Here is a 16528-nt window from a genome sequence, read left to right on the forward strand (position 1 = left end):
AACTGAACATTTTCACATGCTACTACTTCTCTAAGGGAGAAAAAATGCAGATATGAACTAAATCAAGGTAGTAATATGTCACAGCACTGTATAGAGAAATATGACTTTATAAAAATTTCATAAGTTGACCCTTACCAAGAAGCAGTTATTAGACATATGTGCAATGGTTCCAGATTACTTTCATCAAAACTAAACCATTTGCACTGACTCTTGATAGAAGATCCTTAACTTGCTTTGCAGCCACCCCTTTTCTCAGTCTCCATTTTACCTTAGCAAGGCAGACAAGCATTACAGGGTCTGGCTTGCAGAAAAAGAGATGCTAAGTGATTTCCCAGAGCCATGCAAGAAGTCTCTATCAGAGCTAGAAATCAACACAGGTCCTCATTGTTCAATCCTGTACTTCAGATGAAGAGAGTGTCTATTCAACATTTTATTTATACACAGGGGATGAATCAACTATTTAGATACTGTGCTGGTTTTCCGTGGATTTTTGTGGATATGAATTTCCCTTGAAAATAAACCTGCTACCAGATCATAAATACTTTATCACGTGCCAACTGAAAACCTGTTGATACGCTTTTTGTAACAGTTCAGTCCTTAGTTTGTCAGTGTTTAGGTCTAATGATTGTTATGCCACTGAAGTACAGCACTTCAAACACTCTTAGAAATATGTTCAAGGCATATACACTAAGAGTCTGTGAAAATAGTACTTGTTTGCCTATTTTACACATGAAGTTACACCCTGTTAACAGCAATCCTTTAGGGCCTCTGTGGTGTTTGTGCAAGCATTCAAGTTTTCATCCCAGTGAAGCACTCATACTATTTTTTATCTGCTCATCTCCTCATATTACATGTTGCCCCATTCACTCCCCCAAACACAGCTCCAGCAAAAATGTACTCCATTTAAGATGATTATACATTAAAGAATATTCTCTGACGTGTTTCTGAAGATAACACACCTCTGACATCTAGGATTACTAAACTGACTGAGAAAACCTACTTTTACCTTTAGGTTGCAATTGACAGCCTTGTGTTTGGAGTTTCCTAGGCCTCTCCAGTGGAGCTTTTAGCAAAGGCTGAAGAGCAGCTGAGAAGCCATGGTGAGTACAAAGCAAGTGGAAGGTCTGAGATGCTATGTTTGAAGGAGCACCATTGATTACCAGCTGGGCTGGCTGGTCCCACTGACTCCCTGCTGTCCCCTACAGCTTGACTTGCTTCTACCTATAGGCTCTAGGTCTGCTAACCTGCTGCTGAGGTTGTATTTCTGGAAGAGAAAAAATGCAGAAGGCAAAGGGTGCTGGAGCTCAGGCCCAGCCATGCACAGGTCACAGGGATTTTCCCTGCAAGGATCCCTTTTCAAGCCTGGAGAAATATTGCCTCCAGGGCTTTCTGCTGCTGTCTTGTGCGTGCAGGGGGATGGGAGAGCTAGGCAGAGATGGAGAAAATGTACTATTAAGGTTAAGTCATACTATTTTCCAAGTGAGCCAGTTTTGGATCAACAGAGATAATGGTGTGAAATAATCAAGTTGAAGAACCTCTCCTAGCATTTAACTTTTCCCTCCCTTGAGTGCTGAAAGAGCTCTATTTCCATAGAACAGTTTACAGGGCTTCTCCAGCAAAGAATGGAGCTTCCATTAGACAACAGATGTAAAAAACTCCATTTAGCCCTCCTGAGCAGTGAGCTTGGACCTGCAAAATAGTTATTCTACTCTGCTGACATCTCTATAAACTTCAATGGGGCTACTGACAGAAAGGGCACAATTTGACCAAAATGAAGAAAACTACAGCAATGATCTATCTTTTTTTTTCATGTCGTAACAACCATATATACAATCTTAAACAAGGAAAAGCCTACTCTGTGCCTTACAAAGGCAATTCAAAACTTGCATGAGCAGCAAGTTGGAGCAGTTGGGTGCCAAAAACACGAGAGCACAATTGGCAGCAAAGAGCTGATCAGCTGCCAGAGAAGTGCAGGAAGGACTGGGGGTGGAGGCAGAAATAGCCTTTGCTTTGGCCCACAGGGCTAATGCAGACCACGCTGGGCTCCTGCACAGTTCATGTGATGGCTGCCTTGAGAAAATCAAATCTCTGCCAGCAGACATCATGCAGGGAACCCCCAGATAAACAGGTTATTTAAACACGTGCCTGACTTTCGCTGTGTGAGCAGTCACAGTAAAGCACACGTGGGTAGTCAATGGGATTATTCATGTGCTTTAAGCCAAGAACAGGATAAAGTGCTTTGCTGAACCCATTTCTTGGGTTTCCACTCCAAACTGGCATCTCCTGCAGAAACTGTTGGCAAAAGCTGATCTATAACAGTAGCCAAGGTATTTTTTGAGAAAAGGCATTCATTTCCACTACTGTGAACTCTAAATATTTCTTTAAAGTGCTTTAATTTCACTAAGTTCTTGAAAAGCATGGCTTTGGCAACCCAGTGAATAAAGTTTCAGGGAACATTGTACCATTCACGTTTCATGTGCCAGAACCACTAGGTTCATTTGGTGGCTCTTATACTGAAATTCATCATCAGAGGATATTCTTAGCTGGCATGATTATACCAACAGCTCAAAACTACACATGGCTCATTCTGTATCCATTTAGATGGTGCTACTGATATGACTTTATATTTGAAAGAAATACAAGGAGTAACATAACAAATGAAAATACCTTAAATGCCAAAGAAAGCATTAGTCCTGTAATTAGCATTGTATTTTACTAGTTGCTGAACATTACATCATCCAGAGCAAAATTTAAGTAATGCTGACAATAACACTGGACAATTATCTTAATTCAAAACCATAGTTTTGCTTGTTCAAGGATTCAAGTTCCATCAGTTTATTGTGCTTAGTTTATCCATCTTAATGGCATCCTTTCCCCCTACAGAAGAAAACCAAGTGGTGCATAACTGGCAGCCCAAACCCATAACTGGCTAAGACTGTCACGACAGAGGTACTGCCTCTTTCCTCCTTGGTGACCCTCAAAGTGCTCCCTATTTCAGTGAAAACCCTGTCATCACTAACACACTTAGCTACCAGTTAACTAAATGTTAGAATCAAGAACTTCTGTGTTGTTTAATATATATTTTGTTATCAGTTCAACAGTCACACATTAGCTCCAGAATAACTAGCTCAGAACATTCAACTTGCAAATTTTACATGCTGCATATTTAGTTCAGGCACAATTTCTGTTGCAGTTAAAACTAAAAATTAACAGCATTTGGGTTTTAGTTTAGTTTGTCAGCAAAAATACAGTCACTACCAGAACTCAGGCCAAATATCTTGGAGAAAATAACTATGATTCCATGCAAGGAAACATGACTTGGAGGAGAAAATCATGCACTAAAATTTGTAATAATAATGCTCTTCATCTTCAAGTCTTGACAAAACAGTCACTGCTGTTCCCAACATTGAATATTCAGCCAAGCCTAGTGGATCTTTTAATTTTTCTGATGGAAATAAAGGCGCAAACTCAAAAATCTAAGAAAAGGTTATATATTGTAGTCTAAAAATAAATGTCAAGAAAGAGGGGACTGTAAACTACTGTAATCTGTAATCCAGCAACAGGAGTTAAGCAAAATAAATACATTTTACAGGTTGACTGGGTTGCAACATGGTGATTGAAAGAAGTCTTCAGCACCTTAGCCCTCATTCCCCAGTCTCTCTTAACATCAGCATTACAATCAACACATGACTGCCTAAACTGGCATCACATTTCCAGACGACCTGTACTTGGCCAATTTTGCCAAAGATGCACATTGAATCCAAACCCAAAATAGACAGGATGCTAACTTATGAGAAAGAGTTATTCTAAAAGTTCAGACTCTGAAAGAGGGATCTCCCAAAGCAAGAAGCAGTCCTCTGAGTAATTCATCCTTCTACAGCACCTACAAAGGAATTCCCAGATGAAATCCATGTTAGTGCATCAGCAAAAGATAAAGGGAAATTAAAAATAATATCTATAATTTACTATTTCAGCAGAGGTACCTCTCTACCTCTGAAACCCATTTAGTCTTGAATGAACCCAGAACTTTTCAACACCATCCTACAGCAAGAAAAAGCAACCTAGGAAAGACACAACCAAGTGAATTGAACTGCAAGAGAATTTTAGAAAGTACAAAGGTCCCTTTTTGCCTGTTCCCAGTGGAATTTGACTACCAGCATGTCCAGTCTGTAGGTACAAGAGGAGGTGACAACACAACAGTCCTTTAGCACTATGGTTACCCCATGAGTTACACCAGCACAGCTGTGAGCTGAGGACCACCCAACCCCAAGCCTCCAGCTTTTCAGCAAGGAAAGAAGAATCCTATCTATATGAAAACTGATCCATTTCAAGGCTTTGTTTTGTTTAAAGTCAATCTGTCCAGTACAGATAAATGTCATCTCTGATCCATTTCTTGTTAAACAAATACTGCTAATACAATATAAATGCTTTCCCTCCCCCATATTAAACTATATCATGCTTTATTTATTTATCCTTTAGTAGCAGTTCATATAAACATTGTACTGAATACTGCAATAAAACCCACTACAGAAGGGATGGAAGCAATTTATCATGATAAAGTCAGAAATCATCCCATCAGCAGCCTGGTCTGTAACACAGAACTGGCATGCACAAACCCAAGACCATGTTACAACTATACTCAAGGTATCCATCCCAAGAAACCTCCTTGAAACCAATCCAGAAATCTGGTTATTAAAAGCTTATCTCATCTAGCATCTCAAGACCTATATTTTTTCCAGCCTATCAACACAAATCCCCTCCATTTCTTTCAGGTAATAGATGCTATATATGTGAAAAATCATATAATTATATCTGAATTTTCACCTTTCAATCACAAAGAAGTGGCAACATGTGGAAATGGTAAGATAGGCTTGCCTGCAGGCACCCTGTGATACAATTTGTAAGTAGAGGAGCTTGGACTGGCCCATGGCATAGCTTGTCATGACTCAGTGGGCTGAGGGCATGGCACCCCCAAGAATCTTGGGACAAAGTATCTGAGAAATGTTCCACAAAGCAAAAACAAAAACCAACCAAACTTCTTCCCCCTCTCCACACATCCAGTGACCACACATGGTTGCACATGAGAGACTCAACCAGTGCCTGCCACCATTCCCCTCTCATGTCCCCATGTTCCTTTCACCCTCCCCAGCAGACAGCATAGGAGAGAGATGGGCTTGCACAGAGAGTTTGGGCACAGGAAGGAGTAATCTGCATTTGGAAGGATAAACTCTAACCCTTATGACAGAAGAGCAAGAGGAAGATGGCATCGAAGCAAGCAGGGCATGAGACTCGGGAAAGGAAAGCACCAGGAGAGGCAGCGCTACAAGCAAAGCTGCCAGGCAGGGCCCCTCCTGCACTTCTCCTCCATTACTGAGGGTCATAAGGGAGTCAAGGATAAAGCTCTGATGGAAAAACCTGTAGTATACAGAAACAATAGATAAAGGAAAGGGACACAAGACTGCAGACAGAAAAGCATGACAAAGTACTTAGGAAACCTAAATCAGCTGAGTGTCAGAAAGCCTTCCAGTAAAGATGCTACTGGATCTTTGCATCCAAGTACTGAGAATTATTCCATCTCACTCTGACACCAACTTCTTGGGAATATTCTTCTTCTTGTGGTGGTAAGACATCTCTCTTAAAAACACAAAATTAAAAAGATTTCATAACTAGAACTGGCACTCCTTATCAATAGCTGTGATCACACAGCTGCCTGTGTGATGGTGCTCACATTGCCTTGTTTTCCTACAAGTTTAAAGAATTTCTGTTTCCTCACAATTTAATTCATGTGAAACGTTTTGTTCTCAGACCCTGTGTACTTCAAGTTTGCTCTGGCTGAATGCCCCCATTCTGTTGCCAAGCTTATGTGATTCCAATCAGCAGGATTGCTGCCCAAACAAAACAGTCCCAGATACAAACACCCTCCAAACTGCAGGGAACTTCAGAGCCAGATGAGAATTTCATGACTGATCCTCTAACATCTCTCTATCATCAGTCAAACTAAACCCCAACCTAAACAAATCTAAGCATACAAGATATTCAGAGATCAAGTTCCCAGTTTAGTCACAACTGCTCAGAACATAAAGCCTCACCACAGAGATCCACATCAGAGTAGGAAGGAAGGAGTCAATATTTCAGGACACTCAAAATCATGAAAATAAAATGAGACGTTCCTAGTACATGAGTGGAGGAGGGGAAAAAAAGTCACAGTACCACAGTAAAATGTTCTTTCACCAGTCTCTACGTCATACTGCTTAAATTCCCAGGTTAATATTTCAGTGGAAATTAGGCATGTTGGATAGAAGACAAACATCTAAATATGTCTGTTTGTATTTGGGCTTTTACGGTCTTTTACCCACTGATGACTGTAAAATATATTTTGAAATAAGCTGTAGTTTCCAATGCCTGGTGTTAATGGCATATATATTTTATAAAAGAACATTTTTTTAGCATCAATAGAAATAAAGCATAAAAAAATCCTGACCAATATATCAACAGAGCTGCTCTCATAAATAACTACCACCAAAATTTCGGCCCCAGAAATTACTGTTAACTCTCAAAATCTAATAACTTTGTCACAACTGAACTAGTTCTGGAATTTTAAACTAGATTACAGTTTCAAAGGTACTAGAATTTCTCAGTGGAAGCAGAAGAATTTAGCAGCTCCAGCAATTTTCAGGACAAATGCCAGTCAAAATACAAGTCCAAGACAAGGCAAATGGTTAAAAAAAAAAAAAAGAAAAGAAAAGAAAAGAAAATGAAAAAGTAGAAATAAAGAAATAGGAGCTGACAAGAAGAGAAAGAACGAAATAGAGCACGCAGCAGCAGCATAGATACATCAAGTTCATTCACTTTGATTTTGAACTGACCCCTAAGCTGCTTTCCAACATATTTTTGTCCTAACATGAGTTTCCAGTACATGTATTATTTGGTATAGTTGGCCCAATATTAAAACAATGGAATCCTGCAGCATGAAGGCAGCTGTTGCTTTTTCAATTTGCCCTTGGAGGTTTTCCAATAATGTCTGTGTCAGAGGATGCTTTAAAAAGTTTTTTATCCTCACTCAGTGCCTGGCACAACAAGCCCATCTCAGACAATACCTGCCAGAGCGCCACTGCATTCTGCAATGCAGCCCTTTCAAAACCAGTGTTTCACTCTGCCACTCTTCTCCTTCATTTTTTACAATAAAGCAATAACTTGGTAAGCAGTTATGTAGTTCAGTGGCACCTCTCTCGCCTTGCTAACTTATTTTCTGAGACAGGGATAGGGACTGGGTGACAAAGGCATGCGCTACAAACAAGGAATCTGCTCTGATTATTTGCTACAAGTAACACTGTTTAATACTGTGGAGAAACAAAGTGTACAAATTCTGGACAAAAAAGGTTACATATTGCTAAATGTAAATCAAATAATTTCTGGTCTAATTAACCATTGTATTTACAGCTAGAAAATAAGGAGAATCCATTCCTCCCTCTAAAGCTATTTTATCACTGAGTCCTTTGATGCTAATGTACAGCATTGCCTTTTCCAGGTCAGAACCAACCCCAAGATTTAAACCTGGCACTCCTGAAGGTCTCTGAGAAGGGCTCCTCCTGTTTCCCATGGACACAAGCCACTTCCAAGGGAATGGACCTGCATCTTTGGCAAGTTAGCCTTTTTGGGAAGCCTTCACCAGGGTGCGCCTCCTCAGCCCTTGCATGGGATGAAGAAGCAGCCTGGTGGCTTTAGCCTTCCCTGCTGCCACACATCCCCATGAGCACTATCAGTGCCTGCCCCAGAGCATCCCTGGGCAGCTGTGTCTGGCCAGCACGACTGCCCCATTTCAAGGAACCTCCCCAGCCCTGACTACACCCACAGGCATTTCATCTCCTGCAACACTGCTCCTTTCCCACCTCCAACAGCAAATTATTCATCGTGGGGGAACTCTGCCAGGATTATAGCTATACAAACCTTTGAGCTCACAATGCAGAATAGAGACAAAAATTGGGTCCCACTGCAGTGCAGATACACAACCACTACCGCAGGGCAACTTTACACCGTAAGTCTTTCCACTTCTTTAAGCCATGAATAAAAGTAGTATGCTAGAGAGCCTAAATCAGAAATAAGGGATTCTACAGAAAGTGATCAAAAATAACTTTCTACAAAGTGTCTCATTAATTCAGCAAAACTTTACAGTTGGATAATTGGCAGGATTTGCACCAAGAAACCTTTACAAAAGAAAAATCAGACCAACTCATTTACATTCCTGTTTCTCCTGCAACTACCTTACTTGTTAAGCTGAGCCAAAACAGCCAGATGCAAAATTACTCTGCTTTGTACAGTTCAGAAAGAGTCAAGTAAAAAGGCTGAGGCTGGTGCTCCCCTTTGTTAAGGCCAACAGGGCCTATGGGTAGGACAGCCTTCCAATACCCACATCCTCCAGATATAAAGGTTAAATCTGCATCGTTTTTTCAAGGTTTTTCCAAAAGTAATTAATCTTTTCTGATGCTTCCATTTTTCTGGTTTTCAAAGAACAATTCATTAGCACTTGACAAGACAGAGATTAAGCTTCTGAGTTCTTGCAACTTAGTCATTCAAACTCAGAGATACTCAGAAACTCCAGCTTCTCTATAAAACCTCAGTTTCTTCCTCTTTACTTGTCAGCAAAGTTCAGACAATTTTGCAGAAGCTTAGCTAATCCCTCAGCTGAATATTAAGTTTCAAAATGCTAGTGGTTATACATATATATACATATCTACAGTTCTAAGAACAAAGAGGGGGGAAAAGAACCACGGGAAAAAAAGCAAATCCCTCCAGAAAAGAAATAAAATATGCACCATGAGATTCAACCAGATGCCCTTATCCCCTCCAGGCATGGTTAACATACTATCTGCCAGCACATATGGGACCAATTAAAAAGAGCTAACTCCTCACACAGGCGCTGCAGCGTCACTCTGGAGGAACCCACAATCCATTAAACAAACTCATTCCAAGTAATTCCATTCTGGAAACACGTGCTCATTCATAACCAAATCCCAGTCTTTAGGAATCTCATATGCCATGAAAAAAACAGCCCTGCTTCCACAGAAATCTCTGGCAAAACAATCTGAAGTTCAACAGGAACAGAACTACCCTCATCTTTACTGCTGCTTTACGTGTGCTACTCCCTGCACCTACATGAAGAATTACTACCACTCCTTAGAGAAGTAACTATCTTGGTCTTACACTTCAACATTGTCAATAAAATTAAATGCACTGAATGATGGAAATCATGAATTGTTTAACTAAAGGAAACCGATAAGTTTGAAACTATCCAAGTGTTCCCTTCCAGTAAGACCAGAATTGGAAGACTTCAGGCATGCACAAGGATAATCATTCAATCTCTTTACATTATGAAAGCTACTTCCTCTGTCTCCAGCAATTATACTCTCACTTTTGTCCAGTCTGCTGCAAACTTTGTTCAACACAGCAATGGCTTACAAGTTTCTACACACAAAAGACCTACAGAATAAAGAATTCCACTAGCAACAAAGAGGAACACTCTTACTCTCAGTACAGTCTCAGCTTTCTTCCCCCCTCCACTGACTGCTCACCACCACAAACATGATCCATTCTCAGCCACTTTACAACCTAAATAGTTCTGCATAGAAAAAAAACCCCGTGTTTTCAAGTTTGGGCTCAACTTTGAGAAATGAAGCTGCAAAAGAAACAGGAATGTAGATGAGAGGGTTGTTTGGGGGGGAGGAGAGGAGTTATTATTATCAAGTGTTTGTTCATGCAAACCCTGTCAATTATTGCAAGAAGTGTTTTAACATATTTTAAGCTTAGAACAAATGAAGTAATATAGAACATCAAGTTTCAAGGAAAGGGACCTATGATGTTACAGCCCTGAGTTTCTCTAGATACAGATCTAAAATATATTGCTATAGTACAAGATGGAAATATTCTGAATACCCACTACATTTACAGACCCCTGTTGCCTGTATCAGGCAGCTAGTTCAACAGATGTGAAAGAACCAACAAAATTAAAACAAATTAAGTGCCTGCCCAGCATTTCCCAACCGTTTTCCTCCTCTGCCCCATTGAATTTAACTTTGAAACATTAGTGATGCAGTTATTCCAGCAACCCTCAAAGAGGACAGAGATGTAGTTCTGCAGATGTTAACAGAGTTTAACAGGGTTTTTATCAAATTTGATGCAGCTGAAATCTAAATTATTTACCCTGAAAGAGAAGGGAATAAAAGAATTTAGGGGCCTCTGATAAAATATTAAAGTATTGAATCCTGTGAATACCTATTAGTCATTCCTCTGAGGAAAAAAAGTATCAAGATATATATATTTCTTTTAATAAAGAGAAGGCATATATTTGGCTGAAAGAAAATCCTCAACTCTGATGCAAAATGTTTGAGCAGCTTTACAAATTCAGACCTCTATAATTATACTGAGACTGCTAAAAATTCCACTTTCATAACCACCACCACCACAAATAAATAAGTGCCAAAATAAATCCAGCAGATTATCATGCAAAAATGTGTCCTCTATAGCTTAATCTTGAGATAATGCTTTTTATAGCATGTCTTTCTGCCCAGATTTGCAGCTCTTGTTACTTGCATTCTGACCACTAAGCACAAGGGTCACCAATCTCATAATTCATTTTTTTCATTAAATTCTTCATGCTGCAGCCCTGCTGATGGCTTCTCACCCCTGCTTATCTAAGGTATTTGCATATAGAATGGCCATACAGTTCTTTGAAAGATCTCCAAGCCATATTCAGTGATGTCAAGGACAGTAATTTAGCCAACAGAAAAGAAAAAAAAATAACCATTTAAAGGTAAACTGTAAATACAAGGCAGATGGATGAACACAGGGATTCAATATGAATCTCTAGTGACATTTCTCTATTGGTCAGCCTCAATTTTGCAATGAAAAACTCACATAAGACTTTTCAAGGGAATCTCTGAAGTTTCCTTCTTCCACAAATACTTTTCCTAAAAGTAACTCTCTGCCTCCAAGTGTTTAATGCAGTTTTTTACGTTTGTAAAGCAAGGCTCATTTAGAAAGCAATTAAAGTGAATACCAGTCCATGGCTGGGACGATCAAGACCAACCAGTCTAATGGAACATCATCCTCAGAAGGGAACCACTGTGGAGAGCATTTATCAGCAGAGCCACCCAGAAGCCAGGGCACAACGTGACAGCTCCACAGGACTTGTGCCTCACCACCACACACCTCCCCCAGAGCTTCATTACAGCTGCTGAGATCCCAAACACTGCCCACTGCAAAGCTGCTCTGCCTACACCCTTATCAGGAACATTCAGCACAAAACATTCCACGTGGGCACAAAATAAGGCTTTGCCTCTAGGTCTCCACTTGGGAAGTCAAAAAGTAGTCAGAGCTGAACACTCAAAATGAACATTTCTCTTGCTGAGGGGTAATTCTGAGCTCGATGACAGATGGCTGTTTTCCTGCCTTCCAAGTATTACCATTCTTTAGAGGAAAGTCTGTAAAAATGTTTGTACTGTTGGTAAGTTACTTGGAAGACCACCACGAGTAAAATATTTTCATTTTTAAAGAAAGTATGTCATTTCAGTCCAGAAGCAAAGCTTGAAACAGATAACCTCAAAAGTGGAAAGTCTTGGGCAAGTTGTTAACTGAAGTCGCAGATTTTTCAGAGGGGACTTTAACTCCACATCAATTAATCACCACTAGTTCCCATCCTACAGACCAACCTTTAATCCAACTACACTATTTTTAGTGTCAGATGGCTTGAGGAACAGAAGGTACCCTTGTTTGATTTTTTTCAATTTTGGATCCCAGGTTGTCTGACTGGAACAGATTTTCAGATGACATTAGAAAAGCCTCTGAAATAACATCAGTCAAGTTTTGCATGCACAGCTATTTGCACAAGCCAATTCTACAGTTTTACAAGACAATCGGCTACATAAACATCTGGCTGCTCCATTCCCAGCAGCTGACGGGCGAGGGGGACCTTTGATCACTCAACAAAGCCAGTTCCCTCCTGGGTACAATCCAGCAACCACCACAATTCAAGGGTTCCAAGTTTTGCTCTTTCCCTGTCCTGAAGCACTCATTGACTATCATGTGCTTCTCAGTGTCATCCACAGCACAACAGAGAAAATGAGAGGTTGCAGCCACAGTGACCCCCTGCAGAAACAGGAACCCAAAGTACCACCACTGTCTGCTGCTCAAGCCAGGGGAGTGTATGCTGTAGTTATCCACACAGGGTGACCGTGGGTTTTACTGACACACAATGAAAAAATGTATGACAAGGGCATCTGCTAAAACACAGATTTTTTTTAAAAAATAATTTGTTTTAAATACATGTTAGAAATCCTTTGAAAACCATGCTATTATACAAGGTGCTCCTTCCCTTCTACAGAGATTAAAAGAGGAACAGCTTCAACCAGCACATGAAACAGGGCTATGTGTTATGATCTATTTTCCCTGTAGCATCTGTAGGAAGCTGATTAGTTCCAACTCATGCTCAACAACATGAGCACTTCCACTTTCATCTTTTATCACCATTATAGTCAGAAATTAAAAGACTCTGGTGGCTTCACTGATGTTCCCAACCTGGCAGAGTAAAGCCATTCCTGAAGGAGATTTAGGATTGCCTTTTCTGCTGACACAGTAGAGAAATCAGAAATGCAGCTTACTGAGAAGCTGCCAATATTTAATAGTGTTTAATGGTGTGGTATCCGAGTGGAAAAAGGGCACAAGTGTCTATGTAGAGAACAAATCAGTTCACCAGCTTCCACCAAGTTTCCCTCTTTGCCTTCATCCCTGAATGTGTGCTGCTGGGTTGGAGTTGGGAGCTATTTATTTGCTGAAACACCATCTCAGAGATGATTCTGGGGAAGAAACAGGAAGTAATTCGGAAAACAGAGGCAGCAAGATGCTCACCATTGAAGAAATAACACAGGCAGGACAGGGGTAAATCTCAGTGATAACCTGGCAGAGCTACCTATGGCAAGGCCTCTGACCTGCCTCAGGCTGTATAAAACACCCTGGGGTGTTGCTGCCCTGTAGCAGGTTATGTTGCAGCCAGCCTGACTGAGCCCCACAGCTGCCTCCTCATCAATTCCCACAGAGGAGGGCTACCTTTCCATTTCTTTATCTCTAAGTGTGCATGCACAGCAGAAGGAATGAGAAATGCAAGGTTCATTTTGGCCCAGCCCATTTGGTTTGGAAGACATTCTCCTCCAGTTCGGCACATGAAGTGCTCTGGCTTCAGCCTCTTTTCTGTTTGGCACGTGATCAAACCATATCTAGAGGAAATCCAATTCATCTATAAAAGTTTCATCTCAATATATTGTGACTTACCTCTGTTCCCTATTCCCATTCAAAGGGAGAGAGCACTGCACAGCTTTCAAAGCCATTCCCATTTAAACATTACTTTCCATCTGTACATTTTTCAACTTCCAAAACTGTACTTGGTATGAAAAAAGAACAGCAAAGAAGGAAGGCTGTCTTACTGTATTATATTCACTTAATAATCATAAGCAATTTCTCAGAGAAGTCCTCCAGGCAGAGTTTTAATGTTAAAGCAATTCTTGCTTCATTTCAACTATCCACTGATGCAGAGCTGATAGCCCAGCTCATTAAAAAGTACAGGGCACTATTTCAAGAAATGTCATAATTTATCAGGCAGAGTTAAGGCACCCTGCACACGGCAGCCTGGATGCACAACATCAACTGCCTCTGACACTTTCTGAATCCAGCTCTGAAGTGCCTCTGCTTTGGGCTCAGCTGCCCATGTTGCATGAAGTCACACAGCAAAGCTTCCTGCTACAGCATCATCTTTTTCAAGAGACTTAGCAACATTTAAAAATGCATGAATCTCACTTGAGTGACAACCCATTTAACCAGCTATAAAACTCCTTAGAGGAAAGATAGTTGGAGAGAAGATAAATATTGCAATCATTTTTTTTAACTTTAGCATGGAAAGTCCCACATTAGGTTGACTAAGGAGTCCAAAACAGTGACAGAGCTCTCACTTTGTTCTGTTGGGCATCAGATGTTGGTCAATAGATTTGTCCTATCAGTGATAAGATCCAACACCTTCACTTTGCAAATTGTAACAGGCAATGCAAGGAATCGTTACCTGGGATGAGGTTCAATTTAGCCCCCAAATTATTATTTTGAGGGACTGTGGTTCTATTCTCTCAAGTACTACCAACACACGGGAGATAATTATTGATCTTTGGACTCATGTAAGATGGTAATGAACCACCTCCCCTGCCCATCAGAAGGTATTCTTCCAAGAAAATGGGTATTAGAAGAAAGCAGTAAACCCACCCCAAGTCTCTGCCGGGAAGGTGTGTGTTTGAGACTGTACAACATACTGGAAACCAAGTGGTGACTTTATCAGTAAATTCAAGTGGCTCTCTTGAACTAGGTGTTAACTCAAGTGAGACACTGCAAAATCAAAGTACCTTGCTGATCCACTCTGACTCTGCAAACATCACAGGGCTCTGTTTAAGGATTTGTGTTGCTTTCTGCAAGAAAACCTTATTTTTAAACTAAAGCCCACTAAAAGAAGATTAAGTGCTCTTAAAAAGTACTTAACCACCTCTTTCCTTATTATCAAGTGGCCCATACATATCTGTCAGATGAGCACCATTGATAATAATGCATTAAATAAACACTTCTGCTTAAAATACATAAGTTCACTTATGAGTAGTTTGAGACACACAAATATCTACAGTTTATTCAGTGGAAGAATCCTCTGCTCTCAAAATGTCCATTCAGCAGCCCTGCCAGATAATGTTTCACAATACTACAAGCTCACTTATTCATAAACAAATCATTAACATTCTTGACATAAATCCATAGTGTACAACAAATCCCAGCTATGATAGTGTTTTACTACATTTGCTGTGCCCATCATGAATGGGAGCACTGTTTTCACTAAAAAAAAACATTCTCAACAAATAAAAGGCAAATTATTCTCTGCAAGAAAACCACCAGGATGAAATGCCTATACATGGATTACAAACTAATTATCAAGTTCATACAGCAATAAACCTGGTATTTAGTTAGTGAAAAGAGCTGCCAAAATAGATGCAAGAAATTTTCTTCCTAGAACTCTAACAACTAAGAGACTCTGAAGGTAAAACACACCATACAGGCTTTTATATTTTCCTCAGCTACTCAGAAACCTTTCATACATCCCCATTTCTCCACACATGGGCAAAAGAATCATCTGAGAAGACCCTCTGAAAACCCTTCAACTTTCACTCACTGCCAGGGGTATATTTATAGCCTTGGATCAGAGCGTTTCAGCCAAGCCCAAAATGACCAAGGCCATTTTTACATACCTACACCACAACTTAAATTAACTAATTAACATGAATGGAATAGTTTCATGAATGCATCAGGACCAGGCTTCTTGTTCTCTCTGAATATACTCCACATAGATGACAGCACAGGGCAGTGTTTCCCCAAAAAAAGTCCACAAGTGAATCCTCTGCAGGTACCCCAAAATGGCTCTATCACACAGGTAGCATCCCACTGCGCTGAGGGCTATGGAGAGCCTGGCAAGGTGGGATTCCATGCTCGGAGCTGGTCCACACAAGGACACTCCCACAGCCCCTCCCAGAACAAATCACACAGCATCAGCAATGGACAACCATCAGCAAAGCTCTGGATGACACGAGGTTAAACCCTCCACTGTCAATTCATTAATACCTTCCTCACCACGTCTAAAGAATTAAATGCTTCCCTGAATGGCCATATTTAAGTCATTTTAAAAAAAGATTAAAAGAGGGTGGAAGATAGTGAAGTTACCATTGGTGTTCTTGGTTCACAAGAGCTGGGCTTCTCCCGGCCTGATAAACATAAAGCAGACTGCCTCCTGTGCCGGTGCCAGCTCAGCCCAGGGAATAAAAGATGTTTTCAATTCCGGAAAAAATCCATGTGCATTGAAACACTGAGCACTCAGCAAGGCCTCAGTCCCTTACTCACAGTGCACAGGCCTGTGAGCACCGAGGGCTGCTCAGAGTATGTAAAAATACGCATATGGCAAAGTTTTGCAGAAATGAGACCTTTGTTATTGTAAATACGTGCAGATTTTCATAGCAATTACATTGCAGTATTTTTAGGGGCATGACTCCTCTTTTTATTATTTCCATTGGCATGGCTTTTCCATTTCAGCTTGCTTTAGTTCCAGTTCTGTGATAATTTCAGGGCAGTACACTCACATGTGAGTATAGCAGCATGAATGGCTCACCATTTTTAGGTGCGACTACTGAGGATTGTTCTGCAATTCAGAAGAGCAGGTTTACAGGATCTATTTATGGGTCTCACTCTGTACCCAGGCTTTGAAAACATTTCAGACTTATTTTTGATAGAGAACACAGCTACTGAAAAAACACAGGGGTTGTCTAATCTGGCTTTTGGTATCACAGAGCTCACCATCCCTTAAGTTCTTGCTTTCACCCCTGATCACCTAAAGTTGCAACATATCTGTTAGTATGGAAACCATCAGAGCTGAAGGAGTTCAAGGGGTGAATAAATTTAGGCATCTTCT

At 40.5% G+C, this 16528-nt stretch overlaps 1 protein-coding gene across 1 annotated transcript in view; it reads right to left on the reverse strand.

The window, feature by feature from the left end:
- The window catches only part of PID1 (phosphotyrosine interaction domain containing 1), an 84730-nt gene that overhangs the window by 52312 nt on the left and 15890 nt on the right, over positions 1-16528 (reverse strand). The window lies entirely within an intron of this gene.

The sequence above is a fragment of the Melozone crissalis genome, unplaced genomic scaffold, assembly GCF_028551555.1.
Source record: "Melozone crissalis strain CALT ecotype California unplaced genomic scaffold, PUWL_Pcris_2 ptg000034l_1, whole genome shotgun sequence".
Lineage (NCBI taxonomy): Eukaryota > Metazoa > Chordata > Aves > Passeriformes > Passerellidae > Melozone > Melozone crissalis.